This window comes from Ascaphus truei, chromosome 18 (assembly GCF_040206685.1).
Source record: "Ascaphus truei isolate aAscTru1 chromosome 18, aAscTru1.hap1, whole genome shotgun sequence".
NCBI lineage: Eukaryota > Metazoa > Chordata > Amphibia > Anura > Ascaphidae > Ascaphus > Ascaphus truei.
This window is the reverse complement of record NC_134500.1, coordinates 550,455-562,647: the sequence shown is the minus strand read 5'-3', so window position 1 is coordinate 562,647 and position 12,193 is coordinate 550,455. Positions and strand designations below refer to the sequence as shown.

Genomic DNA, 12,193 nt, shown 5'->3' with positions numbered 1-12,193 from the left:
GAGAGACAGACAGAACTGGAAGCCCCGGGAGGTGAGACTGTGCCAGCGATGTGAGCTAGGAGAGGTGTGAGAGACACAGGCAGACACAGGCAGAACTGGAAGCCCCGGGAGATGAGACTGTGCCAGCGATGTGAGATAGGAGAGGTGTGTGAGAGAGACAGACAGAACTGGAAGCCCCGGGAGGTGAGACTGTGCCAGCGATGTGAGATAGGAGAGGTGTGAGAGACACAGGCAGACACAGAGAGAACTGGAAGCCCCGGGAGGTGAGACTGTGCCAGCGATGTGAGCTAGGAGAGGTGTGAGAGACACAGGCAGACACAGAGAGAACTGGAAGCCCCGGGAGGTGAGACTGTGCCAGCGATGTGAGCTAGAAGAGGTGTGAGAGACACAGGCAGACACAGAGAGAACTGGAAGCTCCGGGAGATGAGACTGTGCCAGCGATGTGAGCTAGGAGAGGTGTGTGAGAGACACAGGCAGACACAGACAGAACTGGAAGCCCCGGGAGATGAGAGTGTGCCAGCGATGTGAGCTAGGAGAGGTGTGTGAGAGACACAGGCAGACACAGACAGAACTGGAAGCCCTGGGAGGTGAGACTGTGCCAGCGATGTGAGATAGGAGAGGTTTGAGAGACAGGCAGACACAGACAGAACTGGAAGCCCCGGGAGGTGAGACTGTGCCAGCGATGTGAGCTAGGAGAGGTGTGAGAGACACAGGCAGACACAGGCAGAACTGGAAGCCCCGGGAGGTGAGACTGTGCCAGGGATGTGAGCTAGGAGAGGTGTGTGAGAGAGACAGAACTGGAAGCCCCGGGAGGTGAGACTGTGCCAGCGATGTGAGATAGGAGAGGTGTGTGAGAGACACAGACAGAACTGGAAGCCCCGCGAGGTGACACTGTGCCAGCGATGTGAGATAGGAGAGGTGTGTGAGAGACACAGACAGAACTGGAAGCCCCGCGAGGTGACACTGTGCCAGCGATGTGAGATAGGAGAGGTGTGTGAGAGACACAGACAGAACTGGAAGCCCCGCGAGGTGACACTGTGCCAGCGATGTGAGATAGGAGAGGTGTGTGAGAGACACAGACAGAACTGGAAGCCCCGCGAGGTGACACTGTGCCAGCGATGTGAGATAGGAGAGGTGTGTGAGAGACACAGACAGAACTGGAAGCCCCGCGAGGTGACACTGTGCCAGCGATGTGAGATAGGAGAGGTGTGTGAGAGACACAGACAGAACTGGAAGCCCCGCGAGGTGACACTGTGCCAGCGATGTGAGATAGGAGAGGTGTGTGAGAGACACAGACAGAACTGGAAGCCCCGCGAGGTGACACTGTGCCAGCGATGTGAGATAGGAGAGGTGTGTGAGAGACACAGACAGAACTGGAAGCCCCGCGAGGTGACACTGTGCCAGCGATGTGAGATAGGAGAGGTGTGTGAGAGACACAGACAGAACTGGAAGCCCCGCAAGGTGACACTGTGCCAGCGATGTGAGATAGGAGAGGTGTGTGAGAGACACAGACAGAACTGGAAGCCCCGCGAGGTGACACTGTGCCAGCGATGTGAGATAGGAGAGGTGTGTGAGAGACACAGACAGAACTGGAAGCCCCGCGAGGTGACACTGTGCCAGCGATGTGAGATAGGAGAGGTGTGTGAGAGACACAGACAGAACTGGAAGCCCCGCGAGGTGACACTGTGCCAGCGATGTGAGATAGGAGAGGTGTGTGAGAGACACAGACAGAACTGGAAGCCCCGCGAGGTGACACTGTGCCAGCGATGTGAGGTAGGAGAGGTGTGTGAGAGACACAGACAGAACTGGAAGCCCCGGGAGATGACACTGTGCCAGCGATGTGAGATAGGAGAGGTGTGTGAGAGACACAGACAGAACTGGAAGCCCCGCGAGGTGACACTGTGCCAGCGATGTGAGATAGGAGAGGTGTGTGAGAGAGACAGACAGAACTGGAAGCCCCGGGAGATGAGACTGTGCCAGCGATGTGAGATAGGAGAGGTGTGTGAGAGAGACAGACAGAACTGGAAGCCCCGGGAGATGAGACTGTGCCAGCGATGTGAGATAGGAGAGGTGTGTGAGAGAGACAGACAGAACTGGAAGCCCCGGGAGATGAGACTGGGCCAGCGATGTGAGATAGGAGAGGTGTGTGAGAGAGACAGACAGACCTGGAAGCCCCGGGAGGTGAGACTGTGCCAGCGATGTGAGATAGGAGAGGTGTGTGAGAGAGACAGACCTGGAAGCCCCGGGAGGTGAGACTGTGCCAGCGATGTGAGATAGGAGAGGTGTGTGGGAGACACAGACCTGGAAGCCCCGGGAGGTGAGACTGTGCCAGCGATGTGAGATAGGAGAGGTGTGTGAGAGAGACAGACAGACCTGGAAGCCCCGGGAGGTGAGACTGTGCCAGCGATGTGAGATAGGAGAGGTGTGTGAGAGAGACAGACCTGGAAGCCCCGGGAGGTGAGACTGTGCCAGCGATGTGAGATAGGAGAGGTGTGTGAGAGACAAACCTGGAAGCCCCGGGAGGTGAGACTGTGCCAGCGATGTGAGATAGGAGAGGTGTGTGAGACACAGGCAGACACAGACAGACCTGGAAGCCCCGGGAGGTGAGACTGTGCCAGCGATGTGAGATAGGAGAGGTGTGTGAGAGACACAGACAGAACTGGAAGCCCCGGGAGGTGAGACTGTGCCAGTGATGTGAGATAGGAGAGGTGTGTGAGAGACACAGACAGAACTGGAAGCCCCGGGAGGTGAGACTGTGCCAGTGATGTGAGATAGGAGAGGTGTGTGAGAGAGACAGACCTGGAAGCCCCGGGAGGTGAGACTGTGCCAGCGATGTGAGATAGGAGAGGTGTGTGAGAGAGACAGACAGACCTGGAAGCCCCGGGAGATGAGACTGTGCCAGCGATGTGAGATAGGAGAGGTGTGTGAGAGACACAGACCTGGAAGCCCCGGGAGGTGACACTGTGCCAGCGATGTGAGATAGGAGAGGTGTGTGAGAGAGACAGAACTGGAAGCCCCGGGAGGTGAGACTGTGCCAGTGATGTGAGATAGGAGAGGTGTGTGAGAGAGACAGACCTGGAAGCCCCCGGAGGTGACACTGTGCCAGCGATGTGAGATAGGAGAGATATGTGAGAGAGACAGACCTGGAAGCCCCGGGAGGTGAGACTGTGCCAGCGATGTGAGATAGGAGAGGTGTGAGAGAGAGAGACAGACCTGGAAGCCCCGGGAGGTGAGACTGTGCCAGCGATGTGAGATAGGAGAGGTGTGTGAGAGACACAGACCTGGAAGCCCCGGGAGGTGAGACTGTGCCAGCGATGTGAGATAGGAGAGGTGTGTGAGAGAGACAGACAGACCTGGAAGCCCCGGGAGATGAGACTGTGCCAGCGATGTGAGATAGGAGAGGTGTGTGAGAGAGACAGACCTGGAAGCCCCGGGAGGTGACACTGTGCCAGCGATGTGAGATAGGAGAGGTGTGTGAGAGAGAGAGACAGACCTGGAAGCCCCGGGAGGTGAGACTGTGCCAGCGATGTGAGATAGGAGAGGTGTGTGAGAGAGACAGAACTGGAAGCCCCGGGAGGTGAGACTGTGCCAGCGATGTGAGATAGGAGAGGTGTGTGAGAGAGACAGACCTGGAAGCCCCGGGAGGTGACACTGTGCCAGCGATGCGAGATAGGAGAGATGTGTGAGAGAGACAGAACTGGAAGCCCCGGGAGGTGAGACTGTGCCAGCGATGTGAGATAGGAGAGGTGTGTGAGAGACACAGACCTGGAAGCCCCGGGAGGTGAGACTGTGCCAGCGATGTGAGATAGGAGAGGTGTGTGAGAGAGACAGACCTGGAAGCCCCGGGAGGTGAGACTGTGCCAGTGATGTGAGATAGGAGAGATGTGTGAGAGAGACAGAACTGGAAGCCCCGGGAGGTGAGACTGTGCCAGCGATGTGAGATAGGAGAGGTGTGTGAGAGAGACAGACCTGGAAGCCCCGGGAGGTGAGACTGTGCCAGTGATGTGAGATAGGAGAGGTGTGTGAGAGAGACAGACCTGGAAGCCCCGGGAGGTGAGACTGTGCCAGTGATGTGAGATAGGAGAGGTGTGTGAGAGAGACAGACCTGGAAGCCCCGGGAGGTGAGACTGTGCCAGTGATGTGAGATAGGAGAGGTGTGTGAGAGAGACAGACCTGGAAGCCCCGGGAGGTGAGACTGTGCCAGCGATGTGAGATAGGAGAGGTGTGTGAGAGAGACAGACAGAACTGGAAGCCCCGGGAGGTGAGACTGTGCCAGCGATGTGAGATAGGAGAGGTGTGTGAGAGAGACAGACCTGGAAGCCCCGGGAGGTGAGACTGTGCCAGCGATGTGAGATAGGAGAGGTGTGTGAGAGAGACAGACCTGGAAGCCCCGGGAGGTGAGACTGTGCCAGCGATGTGAGATAGGAGAGGTGTGTGAGAGAGAGAGACAGACCTGGAAGCCCCGGGAGGTGAGACTGTGCCAGCGATGTGAGATAGGAGAGGTGTGTGAGAGAGACAGAACTGGAAGCCCCGGGAGGTGAGACTGTGCCAGCGATGTGAGATAGGAGAGGTGTGTGAGAGAGACAGACCTGGAAGCCCCGGGAGGTGACACTGTGCCAGCGATGTGAGATAGGAGAGGTGTGTGAGAGAGAGAGACAGACCTGGAAGCCCCGGGAGGTGAGACTGTGCCAGCGATGCGAGATAGGAGAGATGTGTGAGAGAGACAGAACTGGAAGCCCCGGGAGGTGAGACTGTGCCAGCGATGTGAGATAGGAGAGGTGTGTGAGAGACACAGACCTGGAAGCCCCGGGAGGTGAGACTGTGCCAGCGATGTGAGATAGGAGAGGTGTGTGAGAGAGACAGACCTGGAAGCCCCGGGAGGTGAGACTGTGCCAGTGATGTGAGATAGGAGAGATGTGTGAGAGAGACAGAACTGGAAGCCCCGGGAGGTGAGACTGTGCCAGCGATGTGAGATAGGAGAGGTGTGTGAGAGAGACAGACCTGGAAGCCCCGGGAGGTGAGACTGTGCCAGTGATGTGAGATAGGAGAGGTGTGTGAGAGAGACAGACCTGGAAGCCCCGGGAGGTGAGACTGTGCCAGTGATGTGAGATAGGAGAGGTGTGTGAGAGAGACAGACCTGGAAGCCCCGGGAGGTGAGACTGTGCCAGTGATGTGAGATAGGAGAGGTGTGTGAGAGAGACAGACCTGGAAGCCCCGGGAGGTGAGACTGTGCCAGCGATGTGAGATAGGAGAGGTGTGTGAGAGAGACAGACAGAACTGGAAGCCCCGGGAGGTGAGACTGTGCCAGCGATGTGAGATAGGAGAGGTGTGTGAGAGAGACAGACCTGGAAGCCCCGGGAGGTGAGACTGTGCCAGCGATGTGAGATAGGAGAGGTGTGTGAGAGAGACAGACCTGGAAGCCCCGGGAGGTGAGACTGTGCCAGCGATGTGAGATAGGAGAGGTGTGTGAGAGAGAGAGACAGACCTGGAAGCCCCGGGAGGTGAGACTGTGCCAGCGATGTGAGATAGGAGAGGTGTGTGAGAGAGACAGACCTGGAAGCCCCGGGAGGTGAGACTGTGCCAGCGATGTGAGATAGGAGAGGTGTGTGAGAGAGACAGACCTGGAAGCCCCGGGAGGTGAGACTGTGCCAGCGATGTGAGATAGGAGAGATGTGTGAGAGAGACAGACCTGGAAGCCCCGGGAGGTGAGACTGTGCCAGCGATGTGAGATAGGAGAGGTGTGTGAGAGAGACAGACCTGGAAGCCCCGGGAGATGAGACTGTGCCAGCGATGTGAGATAGGAGAGGTGTGTGAGAGAGACAGACAGACCTGGAAGCCCCGGGAGGTGAGACTGTGCCAGCGATGTGAGATAGGAGAGGTGTGTGAGAGAGACAGACAGACCTGGAAGCCCCGGGAGGTGAGACTGTGCCAGCGATGTGAGATAGGAGAGATGTGTGAGAGAGACAGACCTGGAAGCCCCGGGAGGTGAGACTGTGCCAGCGATGTGAGATAGGAGAGATGTGTGAGAGAGACAGACCTGGAAGCCCCGGGAGGTGAGACTGTGCCAGCGATGTGAGATAGGAGAGGTGTGTGAGAGAGACAGACCTGGAAGCCCCGGGAGGTGAGACTGTGCCAGCGATGTGAGATAGGAGAGGTGTGTGAGAGAGAGAGACAGACCTGGAAGCCCCGGGAGGTGAGACTGTGCCAGCGATGTGAGATAGGAGAGGTGTGTGAGAGAGACAGACCTGGAAGCCCCGGGAGGTGAGACTGTGCCAGCGATGTGAGATAGGAGAGGTGTGTGAGAGAGACAGACCTGGAAGCCCCGGGAGGTGAGACTGTGCCAGCGATGTGAGATAGGAGAGATGTGTGAGAGAGACAGACCTGGAAGCCCCGGGAGGTGACACTGTGCCAGCGATGTGAGATAGGAGAGGTGTGTGAGAGAGACAGACCTGGAAGCCCCGGGAGGTGAGACTGTGCCAGCGATGTGAGATAGGAGAGATGTGTGAGAGAGACAGACCTGGAAGCCCCGGGAGGTGACACTGTGCCAGCGATGTGAGATAGGAGAGGTGTGTGAGAGAGACACAGACCTGGAAGCCCCGCGAGGTGACACTGTGCCAGCGATGTGAGATACTGTAGGAGAGGTAGAAGATTAAACACACTTCCTGTTGCGTTGCACACAATACTTCTCCAGAATCGCTTGCACTTCATCGGTCCCGCGCACTATGGGCAGCATCATGAGGGTACATCACAGCGTTACCGATAGTATACCATAGCTATGGTGGCAACGTGTGTGCTATACACACAAACCGTGGCACTGATGATAGTTTGTGAGCGCGCTATACGCATAAAAAACGTGGCACTGGTGGCAGTGTCTGCGCGATACGCATACAAAACGTGGCACCGGTGGCAGTGTCTGCGCTATACGCATACAAAACGTGGCACTGGTGGCAGTGTCTGCGCTATACGCATACAAAACGTGGCACTGGTGGCAGTGTCTGCGCTATACGCATACAAAACATGGCACTGGTGGCAGTGTCTGCGCTATACGCATACAAAACGTGGCACTGATGGCAGTGTCTGCGCTATACGCATACAAAACGTGGCACTGGTGGCAGTGTCTGTACTATACACATACAAAACGTGGCACTGGTGGCAGTGTCTGCACTATACACAATGCTCGGTAGATTTAGTTTTTCAGGGAGATTTAGGAAGCTAAACATGTAGAAAAGCTTAATATTTTCATGTTTGTAAACCCACTTAGGCTGTGTGAGCGCGATGTACAAACATGTACAAGCAATGTGTTCCTGATCACCGCAGCAGGGAAAGGGTTAAATCTGCCAGTATAAAAATATAAGGCAGCGAGAATGACAAAATAAAGATATCACATTGCCTTCTTATTGCAACATAAATGCGTTTAGAAAGCACTCACCAGATGTGAGCTGCATGAACAATACACCTATTTATTTATTTACCTAGGCGTGTAAAATGCTTATTATCAAAATATTTGTTTTTGACAGTGCAAACTCAGTCATTTACTATTAAATAGGGATAGACCCTGCTGAGTAAAATGTTGCAAATTTCCTTACGGAGCAAAGATTCACAAGCTGTGGGAAGTCACAGAGAAAACCCAAAAGCCTGAAGATTTGAAAACGTTTATTGTACTTTCTCTGGCAACCTCCCCCCACCCCCCAAACCCCACATTTGTTACTCACCTTTGTCTATTGTTTCCACACATTCACCAATATAGAAGCTTCTTCGTCGCTCATCAAAATCCTCCAAAAGTTTTCCTCCTCTTTTCCAAAGTTTTCCCTTCAGGAGAGGAGCTGAGAAGCTGCTGAACTCCGGGGGATTTCATCCAAGTGACACTTCTAGCTGCTGTAAGCCATTCTCTCTCCCACCCTCAGCAAAGCTCTCACAGGGCTGCTGGATTCCCCCAAATTAGCTCATCTCTGCCTCTCTCAAAATTAGAAACAGGGAAGGAGCCTTTCTGTGAGGAGAAATGCTGGTAACCTGACCTGCTGTCTAAACAGCACATATTCTGTGTTAACCTCTTGTGGGCCTGAAGAGATGCAGCTAGCTAACTGCTAGACCTCTGTAGGTAAATATTATTGGCTCTGTAAACACTACAGAGGTGAAAGCGTCTCATTTTAGCAGAATACCAACTGAAAAGGACACAAATACACACAAAGCATACAGATATTAACATATTGTAACGGTATGTACAATGATACATTTTGCAATGTGTATTCCCCAGCGTGGAAGGGGTTAAGGGGTGTGTTTCAAATCAAATCTTTATTTCTTCCCATTTTGGCAAAATTATCTTTTAAAGATGTTCATACGTTACATGTTGGAGCTGATAGTAAACACCCCTGTTGTGATTTGGAAAACACTATTTTAACTTGAAATGTCATACAAGAACAATATGTAACAGTGTGAAACACAGCCATGGACACCCCACACACAGGAGACACCCCATACACAGGAGACACCCCACACAGGAGACACCCCATACACAGGAGACACCCCACACAGGAGACACCCCACACACAGGAGACACCCCACACACAGGAGACACCCCACACACAGGAGACACCCCACACACAGGAGACACCTCATACACAGGAGACACCTCACACAGGAGACACCCCATACACAGGAGACACCCCACACAGGAGACACCCCACACACAGGAGACACCCCACACAGGAGACACCCCACACAGGAGACACCCCATACACAGGAGACACCCCATACACAGGAGACACCCCACACACAGGAGACACCCCACACACAGGAGACACCCCACACACAGGAGACACCCCACACAGGAGACACCCCATACGCAGTAGACACCCCATACGCAGGAGACACCCCATACGCAGGAGACACCCCATACGCAGGAGACACCCCATACGCAGGAGACACCCCATACGCAGGAGACACCCCATTCACAGGAGACACCCCACACACAGGAGACACCCCACACACAGGAGACACCCCACACACAGGAGACACCCCACACACAGGAGACACCCCGTACACAGGAGACACCCCATACACAGGAGACACCCCATACACAGGAGACACCCCATACACAGGAGACACCCCACACAGGAGACACCCCATACACACGAGACACCCTAGTCTGTGTGCCCTGAGAAATATATAGTACAAAAATAATTCGATTGTCTTTAAAATGAAAGTATTCATTATTTCCAGGTTTTTTTTCATTGAACCCCTGGCAATTTACTGCGATAACCAAGAGTTCCCTGGGACACAAGATTGGAAAACAATGTTATAGAGCAAAACCGGGTAACTGTAATCACATTGTAGCCTGCCCGCCTTATAAAATAATGCAACAGAGTGAGAGATAAAACTTGCTGTCATTGCACCAGTTTGTGATGGTAGGTGCCGAGTATCACTACTTATTAATTTACAATCTTGTAACTGTGATTCTGGACATAATATGGGAAACTGTCTGTCTGCAATTAATTGCAGTTTTTGCTCAGCACCTGTGAATGACCAGTCTATTCAGAAATCTCTCCCTCCATTAGAGAGGCTATGAGAGTGTTTTGCAGGTGCAGCAGTGTTAGGACTTACAGATGGGCCATACTGTGAGGAGAGAGGAGAGCGGAGAGAGGAGAGAGGAGAGCGGAGAGATTGAATAGTGGGTGCGCTAAGCACTCCACCGCTGGCACATTTGAACACCCCAGGTGGCTGGTAGTAGCAGATACAGTAACAATAGACTGTGAGCTGGGGCAATGACAGATTTGGTGATCAACTTAAAATAGACTCAGAAATAATGTCTAGACTTGGTCTACTGAGTATAATCTACCCAAAAATGACATGAACCATGTATAACAATGATAACTAAACAATGACTTATATCTAGGAGTGTGCTAAACTAACCTTACACAGTTCAGAATGATAAGTTAAATCGTGACCATTGTGTACATTCAGTATCTTATGTAAGATGTATATATGTACTAGTAATAACCAGCAACTGTCTACAAAAATATATAATCCCCACCGTTCCCTATTGGGATTATCTTCTCTTATTTGCCATAGTTCAGTAAATCCAGTCCATATAGAGTTTGCTGTTCAGCATTAGCTGCCCCAACACCACCGATAACCAATCCTGAACATGTGCAACGTCTCCTACTTGTATTGGGCTTGATTTCCTATGACAAACCTGAGAATAGTAGCGGACCTGTGCAGGTTGGCTATGCACAAAGGGTGGAGGGAAAGGGGGGACACCCAGGTACAAAGACAGGTCACTTGGTCATCACTCTATAGAGGTTGTAAGTGTAGGAAACCATGGCTCTAGTCTCCCGTCAGCACTGTATGCGGTAAGACAGATGTTGTTTATCAGTGGATGCCATTGAGCGACTCTCTTTCCCTCACTTGAGTTAGTGCTTCCAGCTGTACGTGGTGACTGAGTCATGTTCTCATTGCTTATTCCCTAATGATCTCTCATGCGCTCTCTGTTTTTATGGTTCCATAGACTTACAATATTGAGCTGTTCTGTACTTCCTTATGCCGCGATTATAATAGCCATGCGCGCCACGAAGAAATGGCCGTACCGCTATGAGGCCGGCCATAGAGCGCGAGACCCTTGGCCGGACAAATTTGTCTTTGCCGCGTGACGCCCGGGCCAAGTCCACGGTTCAGCCAATGAGGGCGAGCCACTCATGTGACACTACGCCTCCCTGTCGCCTCCAGCCTCAGTGCATGTTTTACGCGTGACATCACGTGCTCGGTCACGCGCATGCCGTAACTATAATCGCGGCCTTAGATACAAAGATGTCTCTGACACTTGCTGCTTCTTACTGCTCAGGTGGAAAGCTTACAATGTTCATCGGGTTAACTCCGCACCTGGGGCTAAATGAGTCCGTTCTAGAGAGGTGACAATTGTACCGAAGTTTGCTAGTCCTGGCGAGAGACTTAATAAACAGACATTATTTTTATACTTGGGATTCAAATATGTTAAAAGAACATACGTACAAGAGTTATATTGTGATGAGCTGGGGCCTGAGCACCGGTATTCACGCCCTCGTCCCATTGCTGTTGTGTAGAATCTGCATCAGAGGGATCACAAAATATCTGGGGAGCATCTTAAGTGTCAAATATGAAGGGTCTACGGCTGGAAACATTGGAGTTGAGTTGGAGGTGAAGAATACAAGAGGACTGTGTACTTCTTCATCATCATCTCGTCCACGGTGAGCACCTGGCTTTCTAACCTGCTGTTTAATCTCCAGTGCTACACTGCTCCCCCAGGCCTGATTTATACACCTGCTCTTTAAACTTCTCATCTCCTCCAATACCTGGGACCCCTCCCCCCCTACCTTTCGTCCATTTCCTGTTTGCAGTTTCCTCACTCCTTTTGTAAACTTTTCTGTTCTCTCCAACCCCCACTCCCTCTTATCCCCTTTTTTCATCTCTCCCTCCCTTCCTCCACCTTTGCCTGTGCCCATACACTGCACGACTATTTACACACCTCCATCCCAACAATGTCTACACCCCTCAATAAAAAGCACCCCCATAAATCCTCTTCTTTCTCTTCTTGCAGCTGGGGATATCTCGCCTAATCCTGGACCCAGCCATATACACACCTACTCTCACCCACACTTCAATGGTGTTAACCCATCTAATTTAATTCTGACCAACCTTAAAACCCACACCTCAAAAGAAGGATTCCAATGGCCAGGACTCATGGCCGCAGTCACTCCTACCTAGGGGCCGACAGATGTCCCGGGGCCGAGGACTAGAGTTTTGACTGTAGCCACCTGCGTCGGCAGCCTTGCAAGCCCTCCCCTTTCATACCTGTATTTCTCTCCCCCTCACTTACTCTTTCACCTTCCTCTCTTACAACCCCTTCTCTCCTCTCACTCTCGCCCCCCTCCGCTATCGCTCAATTACCCCCTTTCACTCAATCCCCCCCTTCTTTCCTCACACTCCTTTTCCCCTCCTCTCCTGGCCACATACACATAATTCTCGCCCCACCCCCCACAATAATTAACCCCCCACATTACACACACAATGATACCCCTACAGCCCCCCCACATACAGACACCACTACTCCCCCCCCCTGACCCAGATATAGTTACCACTTACCTCTGGTTGCTGCCGCCAGCTCCCGGCTCTCCCTTGCTGCTGTCTGCCCCCTCTCTCCCACCAGTACGTGACGGAAAAT

At 52.9% G+C, this 12,193-nt stretch overlaps 1 protein-coding gene across 2 annotated transcripts in view; it reads right to left on the bottom strand.

The window, feature by feature from the left end:
• ANPEP (alanyl aminopeptidase, membrane) overlaps positions 1–7,923 on the bottom strand; it is a 67,929-nt gene extending 60,006 nt beyond the window's left edge. For both annotated transcript variants that reach the window (XM_075575137.1, XM_075575138.1), the window contains exon 1: positions 7,713–7,923. The gene's annotated coding sequence lies outside the window, so the exon portion shown is untranslated. The remainder of the gene's footprint in view (positions 1–7,712) is intronic.
• Positions 7,924–12,193: the final 4,270 nt, after the last annotated feature.